We start from the raw sequence: 22,001 nt of genomic DNA on the forward strand, positions 1-22,001 counted from the left end.
TCCTGCCCTCTATATCCTGCCTCCAACCCTCCAACCAAAGGAGAGAGTAGGCTGAGCGATCTGGGAAGGTGTTGAGTATCAAGCTTTTAGCAGTATGGTGATGAGATTTCAAGTGATGGGCTAATAGTGGGAGCAGCATCTTGTTCCCCGGACTTCAAACCAAGTATAGTATATGTATACATAGTTTCTTCAGACAGAATGCTCCTTGAGCTAAAGAATACAGTAGGAACTTAATAAATGCTAACTGATTAATTGATTACCCAAAGTCTACAAGTAGTAAATGACAAAGCCAGGATTTGAACCACACAATGTTAAAAATGGACGGGAATTCATTCCAACCCACTCATAAAACTACGTCCCTGAGAAGAAAACTGCCGTACCTATGGTCACATGGCAAATTATTGACAAACCTGGAACCAAAATCCAAATCTCCTGATCCCTCAAGAATAGTGCTCTGTTCCCAGTATACAGCAGTCCTTAAATGCTTGCTAACTGCTTAATTGAATTAGAATTGCTGTAGGAAGCACTGCTTAAATGTAAAGTACCACATTTGGGAAGTGAAGGGTAAGACACTGTCTATACATACATTTTTGATAGAAGGATTTCTCTGTGGCCACAGTGCCATTCACATAATCTCTCTTTTAACATGCAATTCCAGATATAACCATTAGACTGAAAAGATAATCAAGGTCATGTAGGTGTTTCTGTAGTAATTATCACTGTGTATTCACAAGGCTTTTGTATATACTCCAGAAATGGACAATAATAACAACATCTTCTACAATCTAACACTAGTTTCTAGTTTTCACCCCTTTGCATTCTGAGATACTAATACTTTTAGTCAGGTGTCTAATGAAGGGTCTGAACATCACAGTTCACAGACTGTGCTCCCCTACCCATCTATTTCTGCTGATTCCCGAGCACAGACAATAATTCATACTTAGAGAAGGTTTTTCTTAAAAATATTCACTTGAAAAGGTAGTCTCCAGGAATTTTGTTGCATTCAGAAGTGCAGACCATGAGAAGCCTCCCTAGACAGGTTCCCTAAGACTATCTAGGGCAAGCAAGTCATTCCTGTAGGAACGCAGCTCTGGACCCCTAACAATGACAACCCTATATGTTTGGCAGCTCCACTGCTTATTAATTCTTGCCTTGCAAATGAAGTAATAAGTAAAAACCACTTATAAAAATTCTGCATGTTCACACTTCTTACCCGGGAAACTCCCAAGTCTTCATTTCCCCTGAATATGGCAAGCAAATTCAATTATGTTATTCAAATCCAACTAAAGTATTTCAGCAAATATTAAGTATTCAAGATGCTTCAGAGGAAGGATTGGTGCATCTTAGTCAAAGTGCATAGAGTGTAGCATTAGAGATACCAGCTCCATCCAACAGGATTTCAGATTCTTTTTTGACAGTGTTCAATATATTAAACTGAGTCCACAAGTGAAATGCCCTCTTTACATTGTTTGGGAAGTACTATGTGTTAAAAGGCCTGCTGAAAAACAGCTTTGTCCTGAGCCTCTACAGGATGTCTGATCCTAATTTCGCTAATTGTTATTGAATTCATCCTGTCACTCGCTGGATTTACTATAACTCACCATGTGTCGATTCATCAAGTTATAGGGATTAACACAGGGGTGGGAGTGCATTAGAGCCCTACCCACAAAAAGCACAATTTATTTTCTCTCCACTGCTTATCTCATCTCTTCTCCCTGTGATTTTTTGCTAGTGAATTTGACAGGAAGAGACTGGAAAGAGTCAATGTATCACAGTGATAGGTGCTACAGAAATATATAGCTAGCTTCATGGATAGTCCATGTGCCTAGGAGTCGAACATGTTTAAATGTTAACTAAACAAAATGTTGGCTCTAACAGGGGCTTGCATTTTTTGTACCTTGTTTCTCCCAAATATATATTTATCCCTTTTCACCCCACCCAAAAAATAATCAGAGAACAAAATAAAACAAAAACACTAAATCTTAAGCAAGACATTTAAAACAGTGGTTTTGAACAACATTGTATATTCTACCTTTCTGTTATTTTCTGACTGATAAAAGATATAAAGATCACACGCATTCAACCAATCAGTCAACCAGCATTTATTAAGTGCTGCACTGTGCAGGGCACCATTCAAGGAGTTAGAGATAAAAATACAAAGTAGGAATACCAGCACTGCCCATCGTGTTTACCATGAGTTTTGTTGCTATTTGATATTATCTCCTTTAGGTTGCTCAAGTTAGTTATGTGTGCCCAGCACCCTTTGGGTTTATAGACTCTCAGTGCCAGGTGGGAATTCAGAGGTGATACAGCGCCAGTCAGAGCTCATAGCTAAACAAGAATTCCCTCTCCAACATTACCAACAAGTGGGCATCCAGCCTTTGCTCTAAGACCTTCAGTAAGGGGGAGCCGCTCCTTTCTGATGGTTCCCATTCCACAGCTGGACAGCTCTAATTGTTAGGAAGGTTTTCTCAACCAAGGGCTAAATTTGCCTCTTTGAAATGTCTACTCATTGTACTGGTTCACCTCTCTGGGGTCAAATAGAAGAAGTTTAATTCCTTTCCCAAGTGACAGGCCTTTAAATGCTGCTTTCTCCCCCCCCATTCTGTATCAATTCATATAAGTCTTGATATAGTTTTTTGTATTCTTCATATTCATAATTCCTCATGAATTAATATCATTTAATTACATTCGTGTACCTATGGGGCAGCTATGTGGCACAGCAGGTAGAGTGCCAGGTCTGGCCTCAGGAAGAATTGAGTTCAAATCTGGCCTCAGATACTTACTAGCTGTGTGACCCTGGGCAAGTCACTTAACTCTGTTTGCCTCAGTTCCCCATCTGTGAGAGCTGGAGAAAGAAATGGCAAACTACTCCTGTATTTTTGTCAAGAAAACTCCAAATGGGGTCACGAAGAATTGGATAAGACTGAAACAATTGAACATCAATGCATATACCATAAATTTAGCTATTAACTAATTATCAGTAAATCATCCATCAATCACTAATCATTTTTATTTCTCGGTTTGGGTCCCCTACTTTCCCCCCTCCCCCCAACCATAACAAATAGTTCTGCTATAATAGTTTCATATGGATGCTCCTTTATTGCTCTTCCTACCCTCCTTAGATTACAAAGATAAAGGCAGAAGCTTTTGGTTAGGGGATATCAACAATGTCAATATTGCAGAATATTTAAAACAGGGTGGTTTGACCTTCATTTGTCAATGACTTGGATAAAGGCATAAATGACAAGTTTATCAAATTTCCAGATTATTTAAGACTGAAAGGGATACCTACCACATTGGATGACAAATGAAATATTGGGCTCTATTAAGAGAGGCATGGCTTCCTGGCCTAAAATGGTTATAGTTTCTCTGTATTCTCACCTTATCAAACTACATCTGGAGTATTGAGTACAGTTCTAGATATCACACAGTAAAAGGATATTTGTAAGCTAGAAAGCATCCAGAAAAGGACAGCTAGGACACTGAAGGGCCTGAAATATGAAGACTGGTTGAAGGAACCAGGGGTTTTTAGCCCAGAGAACAGTAGACTCAAGGGGAACATGATAGCTGTCTTCAACTACAGAAAAGAGTGACATGTGATGGATTAGACATGTTCTGCATAGAGTGAAGAGAAGGGGCAGAACCAGGAAGAAAGAACAGAAGTTAAAAAGAGGCAAATCTGGACTTGTTAATAATAAAACTAATAATTAGCTAATAATAAAAATTTCCTAATAATCAGAACTATCCAAAACTGGAATGAGCTACCTTTGAAGATAGTTAATCCCATCCCCACTTTTGAGAAAACTTTAAGCAGATTTACTGAGTATGTAACAAGTATGTATGTTCCTTTAGGGTACTGCTGGATTGGATGACTGCTGAGGTCCTTTACAATTTTAAAATTATATGATTCTGTGATTTCTATAATTTCATTTTGTAACTGCAATTTGCTTTCTAAAATCATTGCAGCAATTCACACCTCCACCAGAAATTAGCATCCCATGGAATTTTAATGTCATTTAACAACTGATTATTTCATGGATTTAAGCAAGGTGTACTGCTAAGTTGTTTAATTTTGCATTCTTTTGATTATTATTTTGATCAGCTGTTCAACTGGTTATAGGGTTTGGTTTGGTTTTTGTTTTTTTGAGGCTGCTTGTTTATATTCTTTGACTACTTAGCTCCTGAAAGATAGCTGTTACTCTTATAAATTAATATCAATTCCCTACAGGTTTTGATGACAGACTTTTTTTTTTTCAGAAAACTTTAATATGAAGAGTTTTCCTTAGTCCATATATTTTCTTCCTATTCTGAACATGTGACTTGTTTTTGTAAAGGTCATTTATTTTATGTAATTAAAATGGTCAATTCTGTCCTTTATTTTCATCTTTACATTACAGTTGGTCAAGAATTAATGTGCCTGGGAGTTGGACATGATGAAATTTTAACTTAACAAAATATTGGCTGTCAAGGGTGTTTTACAAGCTGATAAATTCAAATTGCAAAAGGCTAAATGGCCATGACAACAATCTTAGTGCTGACAAGCAATCCCGGCCCACTACATCTCCATGGTCAAACTGAAACTGATTCCCACAGCACAGCACAGCACAGCACAGCCCCAGCAAATTGCTCCGTTGCTGGAATCTCTAAAGAAGGAAGAAACCGAGACTTTGAACCCCACAGGGGCTGTTTCACTACTAGTTTAGAAACAGGAGCGCATGTTCCCTCCCAGGTCAGCATCAAGGACTATTCTCTGCATAGAATAAGGTAACACACATGACTCTATACAGCTGTTTTCTAGGCATATACTGAGAGATTCAACCTACAGAGCTGTCAGGTTGGGATCCTCTGTGAGTGCTTCACTCATTGTTTCCCTATAAGATGCTGTGCAAATGCTTCTGGGTATTTCTGCAATGTGGTTGGCTGTCTTCTCTGCTTGATCAGCTCAGACATATCATGGCAAGTACAATTCAGGCTTTTCTGTCTTTTAAGGGTTCCCTCAGGGGTGCCAATGGGAGCAGATGGTATAGTAATGGTCTTTGCTAAGCTGTGGTGTATGCAGAAAAAAAAAAGAAATGGATTCAGAAACAGTCAATGCCAAAAAGGCACATGGAACCAGTCACAAGACAAGTTAGGGTTTAAATACCTTGATCCGCTGAGGCAAAAAGAAAACACGTATGTATACACATAGATACCTGCCAAACCCACAGTCCTGTCACTAACAGATTAATATGAACTGGTTCTCCCCAAAACCACGATTTAAATGAGGAGGAAACCAAGAAAACTTTATCCATTCTACCATCAGTTTCTACACTGTGATCTCTTAATGTCTTCTTCCTAACTTGTGATGACACATGAAATGGAGGAAGAAGTAGGACTGTCTTCTTCAGGTCTAGGAAATAGCCCCTGTGGTGTTCAAAGAATACTGACCGTGAAGCATTCATGATACTTATGAGTGAAATGTAACAGCTCCCAAACCCTAACCAAATCCTACATATACAACTATTAGAGGAAGAAGACAAAGGAAACAATGTTGGTGAGCTGGAAGACAAAACAGAAAGGATCAATCATGTTTATAAAGCCATATGGCTAAAGGAAAGGGCCCTAGAAGAACTTTCCAGTTTGGGACTTCCAATCACAACGGCTGCCTGAAAAGAGCCAACCCACCTAGCTTTTACATGAAAATCCTGAAGTTCACAAAAAGCCAGGTATTAATCAAGAAATACAATGAGACAATACCATGTGACTTCTATCCCAGAAATGCACAAAAAGTCACTCAGAAGCATAAGAAGCATCTAGTCCCTTTACTCCCTTCCACTGCAGTGTAGTCTCCCAGTATGACCAGAGAGGATCAGGGACAAGGAACCTGAAAGATTCTGGGTCCAGAGGCAGCAAGAGCTGAAGGATCCCCTGAGAAGACCCTTCCATGGGAAATCTGGAAGTGAGAGGAGACAGAAGACCAACAGTGCACAGTGCAACGTGTAGAACAAGACAGCCTAGGCCCAGGGACGCTGAGGTCCCCAACATTATGTCTGGAGGTCCCAGAGAGGGATCTTAAGATCCAGGGTTCTGAACTTCAAAATTCCAGGGGAACCTACTATTGGGAAGTTGAGGTCAGTGAAAGAACCCAGAGAATTTAAAGTAAGACCAAGAGCCAACCACCCCACCCAGAAGGACAGAAGAGAGCAGACCCTGGCCCTGGCACAAAATCTGAATTCTGGAAATAAAACTGGAAGGATGAATAAAAAACACACACACACACACACAAAACACAAACTACTATTTAAAAAGTACTGCAAATCTAGAGATCATCAAAAAGAAGAGAGTAACCCTTTAACAGCTAAAAATAGGGGCTGTAAGGGAAAAAAATGGGTCTTCTACAAGAACTATATGAATACCTAGGAAAAATGAAACAAAAGATAAAAAATGAAATAAAAATTCTGGAGGAAAGAATTAGGAGAATAGTCACTTAGAAGAGAAAGTAGCAAACCTTATCCAAGAAATGGGTTTCTTAAAAAATAAGCATACTAAACAGAAGTGATGATTCCATGACAGACAGAAAAAAATGAGAAGAGAATGAAAGGAATCAAGAAAAGAAAAATATTTAAGATATTTGATACAAAAAACAATTGACCTGGAAAACATATCAGTGAGAGAGAATTTAAAATCCCTGACAACAATGATTTAAAAAAAAAAGATGTGAGACACTATATTTCTGGAAATTATAAGTCTAAAGTTATCACATTTATTAACATCAGGAGACAAAGGACAAATTAAGACTTTAAAACTCACCATCAATGACTTCCTAAAAGGAACCCCAAAGGGAAAAATCCTAGGAATGTCATAGTTAAAACCCAAAGCTCCTACATGAATGAAAAAATATTGTAATCATCTAGAAAAAAAGAAGTTTAACTACCCATGAATTGCAGTGAGGCTCACATAAGACTTGGCAAGTCTACTAAAAAAAGAGATACTGAGGTATAATATTCCAAAAGAAAAAGAAACAGCTTTATAAACAAAAACAACTTACCCTGCAAAACTGAATATAATCTTACAAGGGAAAAAAGGACTTTAAATGGAGCAGAGGACTTTTCAAGCATTCCTGATTTTAAAAAAAAAAAAACTCAAAAAGTGAATAGGAACTCAGAAATATATTTTCTGAGTACAGAAAAACCTAGAAGGTAAACTTATTTTAGCAAATGAAAGGAGCTGTATGACAATATAGTGCTAAAGTTCCAACAGAGATAGAATAAATAAGTGGCCTTTCAGAACCTTTGTTAAGTCATTTTCCAGTTGTGTTTGACTCTATGACCCCATTTAGGATTTTCTCGACAAAAATACTGGAATAGTTTGTCACTTCCTTCTCCAGCTCATTTTACAGATGAGGAAACTGAAGCAAACAGGATTAAGTCAGGTCCTCCTGACTCCATACACTGATCGATCTAGCTGCCTCATCAAAGACCTAAGGTCACCTACTTCATCCAGGCCATCACCAGTAGTTTTGACTTTTGTCCTGTCACTGGACTTCAATGACTCAGGATGAGAGAGTGAGGCTGAAGACTTTGTGCAGCTCTGCCTCACTTAAATCCAATGCATGAGCAAGTCATCACCCCATGATGTTGCTGATCTTCAAAAATGAAGAATAAATAATTATCACTACCTCAGAACCTTCATGTCCTTAAATATAAAAGGCAGCTACAAAAGGTGGCACAGTCAAGAGCGGTAGGTCTGGAGTCAAGAAGTCCTGAGTTCAAATCCAACCTCAGATATTTACTAGCTATGTGACCCTAGGCAAGTAACTTAACCTCTAATTGTCTCTGCTTCCTCAACTGTAAAATAGGGATAAATATAGCACCTACTTCACAGGGTTGTTGTAAGGATCTTAGCGTAGCAGTTAGCATACAGTAGGTAAGTCTCTTCCCAAATAGCACTGAGGGAATTGAATTTAAAAAGTAGAGCAGTTTTATAATTTATTAAACCCCTCAAAAAAAGGTAAGTGGGTATGAAGCGGAAACTCACAGTTTCAAACAGGTGTGTGTGTGTGTGTGTGTGTGTGTGTGTGTGTGTGTGTGTAAATGCTTTGGGAGTGCAGTATTTAGGGTCAAATACTCTAAACAAAAAACAAAACAGTACATTTTGATCCACCATAATTCTAGAGCACCAATGACGAAACATGCTGCCTCCATCTTGGAAGAGAGATAATCACTTCAAGGTGTAGAATGAGACATATATTTTCAGACATATACATATATATATGTGCGCATATATACATATACATATATATGTATGTATATAGGCTTTGCTTTACTAGATACAAGAGTTGTTTTTCCTTTCAACTCAGAAGAGGGGGCATGAAGTAACGGGCTAGCAATGAAGTTATCAAAATGATTTTTTTAAAGGGTCACTTTAGCATTTAAAAATAGGAGCAAAAGGAAAGTCAACAGGAAACAAATAAGCAGGGTAGCTTTAAAGTTTAGTTGTTGTTTCATTTACATTGTTGTAGTAACTGTTTATATTTTTTTCCTGGTTCCATTTACTTCATGCTTTATCAGTTCATGTCTCCTTGCTTCTCTGTATTTACCACAGTCATCATTTCTTAAAACATAGTAACATTTCATCACATCCATGTATCACTATTTATCCATTCCCATATTGATAGGCACCTACTTCTTCTTCATTAGGTGACTACCACAAAAATACTGCTATAAATATTTTGGTGTATATGGAGCCTTTCTTTCTGTCATTAGGCTCCTTAATGTATGTGTCCCAGAGTCTAAGAATAGAGACATTTTAGTCACTAAGCTGCTTTCCAGAATCGTTGGAGCAATTCAAAGCTTTATCAACAATACATTAGTGTGCCTGACTTTGTACAACCTCTCCCCCTGCCAACACTGACTCTACTCCTATAATTTGATGCTTTTGCCAATTTGACAGGCATAAGGTGACATGACTGAAAAATGACTGAACAACAACAAAAATTTTAGTGACACTTTTGTAACTGCAACTAACCATTAGTCAGGAATAGAATTTCTGATTGACTGAAGAGTGGCTATCCGAGTAGGGAACCAACATTTTTCTTAATAGTTGTGCCAACTCAGCATGGTATGCATTATTTTTAGTGGCATTCTCCAAAGTAGACATGGCGATGATTGCCTAAGAAAATTCCTCCCTTTCATTTTCTAAGCTGTTATAAATGTAAACTATTTTCTCGAGCAACAAGTTGTAAAAATCAAGAAAATACAAGATTTTTCAAATGCCAAGGGAGGATTTAACACAGTAAATATTTGCCGGCTCTGTCAGTGGAAAGTTTCCGCATATAAAGTTCTCTCTACTGCTGTAATTACAGGTCCAGACTAAAGAAACAATGTGCAAGTTATTATTCTCGGTGTTAGGGATTAGACAACAGCCCCCAATTTCTGGGAGCTTACATTTTTACAAGAGAAATGCATGTTTCCTCCCTCTCTGACAGTCACTACCCTCTGTAGGTATTGCCTCCCTCCAGTGGAATGTTATCTTCTTAAAAGCAAGGATTGTCTCACTTTTTCTATATTCATAAGCCCAGCCATTAGCACACTGCTTAACATATAGCTTTTAAAGAGATGAACAAAACCACGAGTACATGAGCTACTCAACCTTTTTAAAAAGTCCCACCAATAAGCTATTAAGGAAATTTGGTAAACACATACTGAAGAAAAAAAATCCTCACCACTCTCTGAAGTCTATTAAGGAAACACTGGAGCATGAAGTAAGAAAGATGGGAGGAATACTTTCTAACCTCTTCCTTTTAACTTTAGAAGTCATATTGCTTTCTTTACCCTAGCTGACTGAATTACTTCTAACCTTCCCCTATCTTGCTATAGCCATCATAATCCTGGTTTTCCAGCCTGTGATCCATTCCTTTGTAGCATTATATATATTCGAAGATCTCCTAAACTTACATATATAGGGGGAAAGGGAGGGAGAAGAGAAGAGAGGGAGAGAGAGGGAGAAAGAGACAGAAAGAGACAGACAGACAGACAGAGAGACAGAGAGACAGAAAGAGAGAGAGAGAGAGAGAGAGAGAGAAAGAGAGAGAGAGAGAGAGAGAAAGATTATGTCACTGATAAAAATGCTGGACAACTAAAGACAAGGAAAGATCTTTAGTAAGAAAAGATGAGAGACAAAGACCCCAAGAGAAAAAGAGAGAAATATCTGGGTTCTGCATTGAAGAGATGCTCAACTGAAACTTTCAGATAAATAACTTTAGAAATTATTTAAAACGCTTTACATATATCAATTACATATCTCTAAAGTTTTAAATTTCATATTTTGTCAAAGCCAAATACCCACTCTTTATAAAAAGCCTTCAGAGACAAAGCCTGATGATCCTACCAAATATTTTACTTTAAAAACTATAACTCTGGGGGAAAACAGGCAGAATGGGCAAATATCTCTGATTGAATGGATAAATTCTGGTAATTAGTTGTTATTTTTACTTAATGAATCAATACAGCTTTACATACAATAAAACAATCAATATTGAATGCTACAAAATTATATAAATAAGTTTGGCCCTGAAGAAAAGGTGTGAGAAGGTGCCTCTCCCAACTTCTTTGCAAAGGTTGGGGACTATGGATGTCAGACATTACATATGACTCAGGAGTTCCAACCTCAGCCTGAGATCCTGAAAAGGATCTCAGCCATCACAAAAACAAGGAAGGGTTGATTAGTGCTAAGGAATTCTCTCAGGAGAGGTCCAGGTAGGCTGGGGGAACTAACTTGAGGTTTGTATAGTATAAAAAAACCAGGTTAGGTACTCAACCCATCAGATCAATAACAGTAGAAAAAAAATAGAGAGACATTAGACTATGTCAGCCTTGAAGATACAGTAGTTACTAAATAAGTCAATTTATGTTAAAAGTCAAGTTTGTTTCAGGAAATATTTTTATTTGGGACTAGTCTTACTAGAAAGTCTTGTATTGGCAGGAAATCTCTAAGATGTTGGAGGCTTCTTCAAAATGGTGTCAGTCTTGCCTTTCATGATGTTGTCAATAAAGAGAAGAGTAAAGTATGAACTAAGGGTCTTTATTTACCCAACACCACAGCTCTGTTTCTTTGGCCTCAGAGGTTACTTTATCTGGGGAGATATTCCCCCAAAACTTAATGTACTCAAGTTCATTCTCCTCTTCCACACCCACACTATAATGCCAGGCTGTTTTCCACATATTACTTTTATATTGAACTTTTTCCCCCTCTTTTTTTCTTTACTGATAAGGAATGGCTCCCTGAAAGGGAAAAGGGGAGAAACATAGTGGGAAATACAGGCAATGTCAAAACCAAAGATATCAAAATAATTTATTTGTAAGGAGTGGGTTGATGGGGGACAGGGGGTGGGAAAAGAGAGAAGAGGAGCACTAAAAGTATGTCCCTAGGTCTTGTTGACTCTAAGACCAATGTTTCTACCCACTACATTGCGGTAGTTCTGACTCCTCCCTTTGAAAGATGAAGCTGATATTCTTGAAGATCAAACTTTTCTGGCATTAAAAATACATCCATTTCTTAAAAGTGATAGGAAAACACAACCCTTATTATGTACCCTCCAAGTGGCATGCTAAGCGGCTGCCTACATTTCATCATAAGGACTGTGCCTGTGACAAAGGAGACCTTTAGGTTTTACGGCTGCTCAAAGAGGATTTCTCATCAAAATCCACAGTCAAACCCATATGCAGGAGAGCTAAGAATATGGAATCATACCACTGCTGCCTTCCAAATGGCATTCAGCTACCACTAGCAACGGCGGAGGGGGGGGACTAGTCCCTAGCAGGTTGTGAAGCCTCCTTTGAAACAGCACAATATTTCTGCGAAAATATTTTTGCTGCTTTCACACAGTTCAACAGCTAGTGCAAAACATACTGTTCCTGTAATTACATAGATTCAGTAAAACCTAATGAGAGCCTCTCAGTCGCAAGCAGGCAAATGCAGAACATGAATAACAATATTTTGCCTGAGATCCAGGAGACATAAATTATTCTGGATAATTCAACTGTGTTTTGCAAGGTATACATAGACATATGTATCTTCTCCTTCTTCCCTTCCCTCTACACAAGGTTACAACTGGTTAAGGTGTGGATAAATTATTCTGGATAATTCAACTATATTTGCAAGGTATACACAGACAAACCTGAGAAGCAAATGAAACCACAACTTCTGAAAGTAATCAGTGGCTGCCAGCCGTGCAGGTTGAAATTGGCATTCCAGAAAGAAGTAAATTGGATTTTTTCAGTCATCAACAGTAAACATTTATTGAGCACCTAGAATCAGCAAGGCACTATGCTTGAAGGAGAGGTATAAATAAGAAGTCTGAGACCAAGGATCTGTCTGTCAGATGTCTAGTCCATGAGACAAACTAATGCCATAGCTTTATAGAAGTCTTGGGGCTGCTCTCAACCCTATGCCTTTGCCAGAAATGGACTTTCTGCTGGACCTGTGATCACGAAGAGCAGAATAAAACTATGAGATGTCCTGCCTGTGGAAAAGCTAAACATCGAGGACCACGACTGGAAGCCAGGAGAAGTGCCAAAAGCAGGGCAAGCCAGGAACTAGCCAAGGCACCAGGAAGAAGGAGACATTTACTTGGCCAGTCAAAGGACTGCCGAAAACAATCCAAGATAGGAGCTGTAAGGAAAGACTACAGATTGGGGATGAGGGAGATGAGCTGTCAAAGCAGAAGATCCTAGACAAAATTTCAGCCTTTCACAGAGGCTTAACCCTTGAACTCATCCAAGAATATAATCTAGCTTCAGAGAGAAGGAGCCTGAGTCCCACGCTACTATGGAGGGATGTAGAATTATGTTCTACTCATCTATAATATATGCTTATATGATTTCTGTTGCTCTATTATTCAACTATATCCTAATTGTTTTATGTGTGTTTTTCCCCAGTTGTGTTCCTTACCTTTCTTTTCCCCAGAATTCAAATTCAAGGAATCCTGTATTATTCCCATGACCCCACCCTCCCAACAAGATCAACAGAAGGACAGCAATTAGTGTAAATCTTGTGGAAGACAGAGGAGGGTATATGAAGCAAAATTACTTCTAAAGTATTCCTATGATTGGTGAAGATCCCAGAAAGAGTTAAAAGATTAACAAAACCAGGTGTATGTGAGGTATTTAACCTTTTCAAAAAGTCTCACCAATAAGCTATTAAGGAAATTTGGTAAACACATGTTGAAGGAAAAAAATCCTCTGCCAGTCTCTGGAGTCTATTAAAGAAACATTGGAGCATGAAGTTGGAATAATGGGAGGTCTCCTCAGCTCATCACAAGAATATCAGTGGGGGAACTCCATGGATAAGGCCCAGGAACAGAGGTGTTCTAATTAGCCATCTGGACAGTGGGGGAGGGTGACATATGGTAGGAGGGTAAAATTTTGCGATGATAAATAATTTATATCTGCTGACCAGAAAGAACCTGAAGGACTCCAAAAGTCCTACACAAAATGTTGTAGTGGGACAAGGGAAATTCACCAGTGAAAAGTAAAATAAAACAACATACTTTAAAGAGGAATAACCCAAAAGGGTTGGGATAATGATGGCTTCTGAAAAGCCTGTAATCCTTTTAGTAATAAAAAGACTAGAACTTAATATCCATATTTCAAAAGTCAATACCCAGCAATGTAAATCATACCATGTAAAACATGGTATTTTATGTAAAACATATAATGCATTACACATATATCTTTTATACAAAAGATACATTTTATCTTTTGTGTAACATTGCCATTGTTGTTGAGTTGTTTCAGCCATGTTTCACTTTTGTGACCTCATTTGAGGTTTTCTTGGCAAAGATCCTGGAGTGGTTTGCCATTTCCTTCTCCAACTCATTTTATAGATGAGGAAACTGAGGCAAACAGGATTAAGTGACTTGCCCAGAGTCACACAGCTAGAAAGTGTCTGGGGCCAGATTTGAACTTAGGAAGATGAGTCTTCCTGACTCCAGGTCTGGCACTCTATCCACTGCACCATCTAGCTGCCCAATATATACACAGACACAAACATATATTCTAAAAACCCATAGCTGTCTGTCTCTTCACTCACCATTCCATTAAATTCGGGCAATCAAAAAATTTCAGTGTTAGAAAAATAACGCAAAGGCCAAGTACTTGAAAACATATCTAAAGAAAAGTATCCTAACCAACCTAAAGGGAGTTATCCAGCCTTTGCTTTAGGGCCTCAAATATGGGAGAACCCAATACTTCCAGAGACAGATCATTCCATTCTTAGATTGTTATTTGGATTGGAAATTTTTGCTTCCATCAAGCTTAAGTCCATATCTTGAAATTTCCACACACCTCCTAATTCTGCCTATTGGAGCCAAGCAAAACAAGTTTGATCTTTCCCTATGTGAAAAGCCATCAAATACTATCCTATTTCCGCCCAAGTCTTCTCTTCTCCAGGTTAAACAGCCCTAGGCCTTCAACTGAGATTCATATGGCATGAACTCAAGGTCCTTCAATATTTAGTTTCCCTTCTTGGGATGCCCTCCAGATTATCAGTATCCTTCCTAAAAATTCAGTGCCCACAAGTGAACACAATACTCCAGATAGGGTCTGAGTATTTGGCAGAGAATAATCCTATTAAGACTTCCTGATTTCTAGAAGCTATGAACCTCTCCTAAAATAGCCTTAGATCAAATCAGCTTTCTTGGCCATCATATTGCACTGCTGACTTGTGTTGAGCCTGAAGTCTACTAAAACTCATACTTCTCTGTCATATGAAATGCAATTGAGGCAAACCTCCCCTATGGAAAATACTTCTATTTAACCCTTTTAAAGTTCATTTGTTTTTTAATTCACCTCCATGTTTGAACCTTGATTCTGTCCTCCAATGTAGAGGAAGAATTGTTTACAGAAGAGGCAAGGCTTTTCCAGTCTCCTGGGAGGTGACAACTCCCTCAGAACAGAGTCTCTGAAGAAGTCAAAAGGAAGACAAGTCTGCCAATCCTAGGCTGAGTGTGTTACGCTTGATGAAAGAGTTCTGTAACAGCTAAAGAAAGTGAAGTACCATTCAGACCAACCAGGGGCTAAAGGTGGGAAGAGATCATAGCTATTCATCCAAAAGTGAGAATAGGAGATAAATGGATTGATCTATCCAAGCAGAGATGCTACATGCTAAGAAGCTGCCCAATGGCAAAAATGACCAACTGGCTCCAGGTAGCAGCCACTGTTGAGTGACTGCCTGGCCTAGACCAGCAGCAAAGGCCTAATGAGGAGCAAGCAGAGGCAGGTGGGTGACAAAGGGGACTGGAGTCAGGAAGATCTGAGTTCAAATTTTGCCTTAGACACTTCCTACCTGTGTGACTCTGGGCAAGTCACTTAACCTATGTCTGCCTCCTTTTCCTCAACTGAAAAGTGGACATAATAATAATAATAATTGACCTCTCAGGGTTATTGGGAAGATCAAGTGAAAACACAAGAGCTAGCACATAGCAAGTCTTTAATAAACTTTCTTTCTCCCTTCCCTTCACCCATCACCATTGCCATTATCAGCAGACTGGGCTGTCTCACAAAAACAGTGCACCACAGCAGTAGCAAGCTTATCTAGGCTACTGGTTCTATGGAAATACTATGCCCAGTGAAGAGCCAGCCCAACCAAACAGCAGAACAACTCCTAGAGAATGACCTGAGGGAGACCAACCTAAAATGATACAGTGGCAGGAAGTGCATTGAGTTCTCCTCTCAAACTCCTCTAGAAAAAGCACCAGACCTAATCCTGATGGGGATATCTAAGAAAAAAACCCACTGTAAGTCACTTTTCCATCCTAGGTTGGCACAAGAAGACAGGCAGAGAGGCCTGTGGACACTGAGGACCAGATCCAGCCAGGATTGCAAGTTCTCCAGCATGGAGAAAGACTGTGCACCAGGCCAAGAGGAGGTCCCAGACCAATCGTAGGGTATCTTTTCACAGCTTCAGGAACAGGTGCCAACTGGACTAGGAAGTGTCAAGTGTCTGAGGCTGGGTTTGAACTCGGGTTCTCCTGACCCCAAGGTCCGAGCTCTATCCACTGCATCATTTAGCTGGACACTACCTGGACGCAGATCTGATGGGCAGCCTGCTGAAGGGGACTGCACCTAGAGGGGGTATTCCATAGTAAGGAGCAGTCATGGATACTGGGCTGTGTAGCAAGCAAGGAGCAAGCTCAGAAGGAAGAAGCTATAGCATGGCTTTGACTCCCAGGAGCAGACTAGAAGGTCCACCTTCTAGAACAGTCTGTGAGTGTTCTCTACCAAAAAAACAAACAAAAAACCTTGTATGTATTTGTTTATATGCATGCTAACTCCTCTGTAGAATATAAGCTACAGATTAGACGATGAATCCCTTGAACTGGTCATATTATTTGAATTAACATTGCATATTTTCATTAGGCTGGAACCAATTGCCATGTTATATGACGATAACTTCGAATAATGTAAATCTGATGAAATGAGGATGCTTTATGCGATTTCTTATTCACAAGAATCAGACCTAGCTGTATTTCATTTTTACCTCTGTAATCCTAGCATCTAGCATACTTCCTGCTATAGTAAATATTCAATAAAAGTTTGGTGATTAATTGATACTTACTCTGAGTCCAGACATTCACTCAGTTCTAAAGATACCATGTAGCGCTGTCATGGATGTTACTTCTGTCCATCTTTTCCATAACTGAATGAGAAACTTTATCTAATGATTTGCTAAAATCTACAGCAATTTCGTGGTAGCATGGAGTCAGAGGATATGGATTTTACCTGTGTGACTTGAGGCAAGTTGCTCAACCTCTCTGGGCCTCAGTTTCCTCATCTGTAAAATGAGGGAATTAGAATAAATGTACACTAAGGTCCGTTCCAGCTCTAAACCTGTGGTACTATGATCTTATGAGTCACCAATTTGATAACCCTATCAAAAAAAAGAAATATAGTTCGGCATCAGGTCATCGATGAAGCCATTTTGGTTCTCTGTAATCACTATTTTCTTTTCTAAACATTCAACAGATATCTCCTTTAGACTCAAAACTGAATTTATATGTTTGTTTAATGAGAGGGCCATACCATCACTTTATCTTTGAACAGCCTGTAAGGTCCTAACAGGTTCTTAACTTTTGGGATGAGAACAATGAAAGGAGGCAATGTGAAGACTTTTTTAAAAAATGAAAGATCTATCTTGAATTATCCAAATAACTAAAGGAAATTTGCATATATCTTGGGGACATGGAGAGATTAATCTATGGGTGAATCTGATCAGAGAAAAGAAACAAACATGAATGAACTTGAGAGAAAGATAGAAGACAGAAGGAACTGGGGCCATGCTATCAAGACAGGATTAAAAACCGAGATAGCATCTTCCTTCTCATAAATAATTCCTTGGTGTGTCCTCTGGGTCATCATGCCAGCACATCCGATACAACATAATAATGTGGCTTAGGGGCAACAGGGAAATACAGCCTGTTTGAACACTGCTATAGTCCTACGCAATTTTCAATTAATATGTTGTTAGTCTAAATAGACAAGAGGATTTGTACGGGCTCCCTCGGTGGGTACATTAAACACAGGAAATGTACAGCTCATTCTGAACTAAATGTATAAATCAAGTCAGCTCTGGGTAAACATTTCATAGGACCACAGGACTTAAAGTTGGGAATGACCTTAAAGGTCATGTAATTCCCATCCCTCATTTGAAAGAAGAAATTAAGCCTCAAGAATCAAAATGATTTGCCCAAAATTATAAAGAGTAATTTACAGAGCCAGTAAAATGAACCAATTTAGAAATCAAAACAATTAATACCTGAACAGAGAACATAAAGCAGACCAATGGAGAACACCAAAAAAGTCATTATTTCCAAATGTAAGGAAGACCTTGAGATCTCTCTGAAGGTTAGTGATTTGATGACACTATTGTTTCATATTGGTTTTTTTTTTTTTTAAAGCACATCTCTCAGCAGAAACTGAAAGAAAAAAACAGTTCTTAAAAACCAACATTCCAGGCTTTTGTCACACATGATGCCCTCCTAACTGTGCTCTGTATGTGTCTCTCAAGAGGAGGAGGGGCATGTGCTAGAGAGTGCTTAATGGATGCAGTGCTGGCTTGAGGTCATGATCAAATCCCATCTTTATCACTTACTACCTGCGTGAAGCTGGACAAGTCCTTTAACCTTCAGGTATCTCAAATAACTTCCTAGAACATATCTACTAAATCACTGTGATGACCAAAGGACCTATTGAGTTATAGCTAGGATCCATTAGTGCAAAAAATGAATCCATTGAAGTGGTCCCATGTATTCGAATTTGCACTATTCTAAGTTGTAATTACGTAAAATATGGTCATTGTTTCCAGCTCAATGAAAATAGAGTATGAATTCAACTATACATTTATATACATACATATAAACATGTGTGTATATATGATATACATATATTGAAATTAAATATTTTAGAATATGAAACTAGACATTTTAAAAACAGCAACATGATTATATAAAATTATAATGTTAGTACAATAATTTAGCAAACATTTTATTAGTGATGGTGATGAACAAGTTATTTCACGGCCTAAACCTGTGAACACTGAACATCCATAGTTTATAATATATACATATCTGTTACATTTTTTTCTTAAACAACATAGTTAAGAAATTAAAGGTTAGTGGGGGTGGGGGATACGGAAAGAATTCAAAGTACTCCCTGTTGTCATTTTCTGAAATAATCAAGTGAGCAGTACCTTCTGAAATCCTGGACTGGATGGAAGAGAGCTTAGAGCTAATTTTCTCTGGTCTCCTCATTTTGCCTTCTGGTGCATTTTTAGAACTTTATTGGGGTATTTACGGGAACCCGGACTTCTCAATGTCCTAAAATGGTTTTATCCATTTTCCAAGTCCACAAATTAAAAACAGCCAATCAAAATGAGTGAGAGATGAATAAAGGCTTAAAGAAGTAGGCTCCTTATTAGTACAGAAAATTGACAGCTGACAGCGAGACCTATCAAGAGAGGAGACAGGAAAACTATCAAGGGCAGACACAAGAATTTTTAAATCCTAGTGGTCTGGGCTAGGCTGTGTCCTGAAGAGGCAAACAACCTGACATACCTCAATAGTCCCCGAGGACCTCTTCCTAAAGATCTAAAGATTTAGAGCTGAAAGAAGAACTTGGAAATCTTTTAGCCCAATTCTCTTGTGGGCTAAGTATTAAACTGATGCCTATGGGGTAAAAGGAACTCATCCTAATGTCACACAGGTAAAAGAGAGACCCTAAACCAGATCTTCTTACATCACATCGTTGCGCTGTCTGAATGATGCCTAGTTGCCTTCCACGACCCAGAGTCATAGAAATAAGGTTAAATTGTGTTTGTGAGACTGTTTAAGAAGCGTAAGTAGTTAAGCCATCTGAGAGGCAGCTTAAAACTGGGTGACATTCTAGAGTAGAGAGGAGGGTTACCTAAGTTAGAATCCTGCCTTTGACTGATGTTGGAATAGTCTCTTAGTCTCCATAAGCCTCAGTTTCTCATCTTTAAAATGGGATAACAATATCTAGAAATATCTGATTCTGGTAGCTTCTCCATATACATCCCACTCTTTTCGAAAAAAAATTTTATTAATTAACTAATTAATACATAAAAAGTACTTTGTAAATATTGAAGTGCTATTTCAATATCATGATTTATTATTGTTTTATAAAGTTTTCCATCAAAAATGGTTAAAATAAAACAAGGTTTGGCATTTAAACAGGGGTAAGCCTTGAGCTATTTTGAAAATGTGGAATGCCTTGTTTTCTAATGCTGATAATGATGATATATTAATGAGATATTTCTCTCTCTATATCTCTCCTCTCCATAGATTGTGTGAGACAATGATGGGATCCATGCTCCAGTATGCTAGCATCACCCTATTTCCTAAAAGTATGATACCAACATGCTAGGAAAATATTTTGTTTTTCCCCTCCTGCTTTGTTTTTAATTTGTTTTAAAGCTTTTCAAAGCAGTACATATAAAACTTTTAAGTTAGAGCAGACCAAAAATAGAGCAGAAGAAATCCTGCAGAAATTTTCCTTCCCAATTTATCAAAGAAGGCACTTGTCAAGAAAACTCAAGGGAAGAGTAAGCAAAGAAAGAAGTCATAGGGGTAAAGGGAGGAGTATACTGTTGATCATGAGAAAGGGCTAAGGAAAGCATTATGAAGAGGGTGACAAGTTGGAGAATAAACTACAAGACTGTATGCTTGGAAACCAAGAAGGAAGGTAGAGCTAGTTAGCTCAGATTATCCAGACAAGAAATGTTAGGGTTATACCTGGCAAACTAGTTAGAAATGATTTTGTTTATGTACTAAGGCTGAGATGGGGGGGGCACACAAATTTACCCATTAACCTGGCAAAGCTAGAGCAAAAGCGAGATCAGCACCCAGGCAGTCTATGAAAGACATAGTACCTAGCCAACCTGTGCCTGAGTCGCCCATGGCCAGGCTACAGCAAACCAGTGTCTGAGCAGTTCAGCACCCAGGCAGCTTACACCTGAGTCATAGAAAGAAAACAGGTTAGGGTAGTACTTGATATATTCCATTCTCTAGATAGGTAGCATAGTAAATGCAAAGACCTGGTTCAAATCCAGCCTACTTAGTCAATTATCCTCTATCAGCTTCAGTTTTCTCAACTATAAAATGGTCTCTACCTCTCAGAGGGCATAAAATGAGATGGTGGTGAAGTACTTTGCAAGCTTTAGAGCACTGTATAAATGCTGTTGCAAGAGACTTGATGCTTCACAATTAACAATGCCTGGATGGGGCATGTCTCTTTCACAAGCAAGAGGCAGAGCCTAGGTTCAAGACCAGGCAGGCAGAAGGAGACACAGAACCCCAATGTGTGCATTCAAGCGGAGTTAAATGAGATAAACAGAGGGGCAAGACGTTTTGTTCTGTGTTTGACGGCCTAAAGAGAAGACAAATGCACAAACAGACAAAGGGTTTGATACTTCTATACATCATATTCAAGTGGGAAACTGACAAGTAGAAGGGAGAGAAGAGATTAAGAGGGAATATAGGATCAGTGCAGGAGAAGACATAACCAAAACAAGATCCAGCTTTGGAAAACAGAACAAAGACAGGATTAAAAGGAAGGAAAGAGCAACAACTACAGAGCAGGGCAGGGCAAGTGGAAGAGAAGGGAGACAGGTGAACAGAATACATGCAATAAAATACCAGTCTCTACTCCTGAATGCACTTCTTTTTCACTACCTTCTTCTTTGTAAAAAGAGAGGTGGGGTGGGGAAGGAATGAAAAAAAAAAAAAAGCAGGAGGAGAGAATGGAGAAAAATATACAATTAATAATCAAATCATGAACATGAATGAGATGAACTCATCCATAAAACAGAAGAGGATAGCAGGATGGGCTGATTAGAAAGTAGAATCCAACAATATGTTGTTTGTAAGGAAAACACTCGAAACACACAGATTTACAGGGTTAAAATAAGGGGGCTGGTATGAAATCTTATTATGCTTTAATTGAACTCAAAAAAAGCAAGGTTAGCAAAAATTATCTCAGACAAGGAGCTAGTTAAGAACAGATATAACTCTGAAAGGGGAATTATGCTTAAATAACTAGAGTTGATGAATCAATATTAATATTTAATAAATATACCAGGTAGCACAGTGGATAAAGTGCTGGACCTGGAGTCAGGAAGACATGAGTTCAAATCCTGCCTCAGACAATAACCAGCTGTGACCCTGGGTAAGTCACATAAATTCTCTTTGCCTCAGTTTCATCATCTGTCAAATGGGGATAATAACAGCATTTACTTCACAGGGTTGTTTCCAGGATCAAATGTGATAATAATTATAAAGCACTTAACACAGTGTCTGGTACACAGTAATGTTAGCTATTATTTTATGCAAATTAGATATGCTATATCTCTGCTCATTACCAAATGGGAACAGAATGAAATATAAATTTTTTTATATTTATACTGATATGATATCTTTAGAAAAAATTATAATGTATTAGGACATA

The 22,001-nt window shown here is 38.5% G+C and overlaps 1 protein-coding gene across 3 annotated transcripts in view; it reads right to left on the reverse strand.

Moving 5' to 3' along the window:
• Positions 1–22,001, reverse strand: part of FARS2 (phenylalanyl-tRNA synthetase 2, mitochondrial) — a 611,417-nt gene that overhangs the window by 467,017 nt on the left and 122,399 nt on the right. The window lies entirely within an intron of this gene.

This window comes from Vombatus ursinus, unplaced genomic scaffold (genome assembly GCF_900497805.2).
Source record: "Vombatus ursinus unplaced genomic scaffold, bare-nosed wombat genome assembly UNPS02000577.1, whole genome shotgun sequence".
NCBI classification, from domain to species: domain Eukaryota; kingdom Metazoa; phylum Chordata; class Mammalia; order Diprotodontia; family Vombatidae; genus Vombatus; species Vombatus ursinus.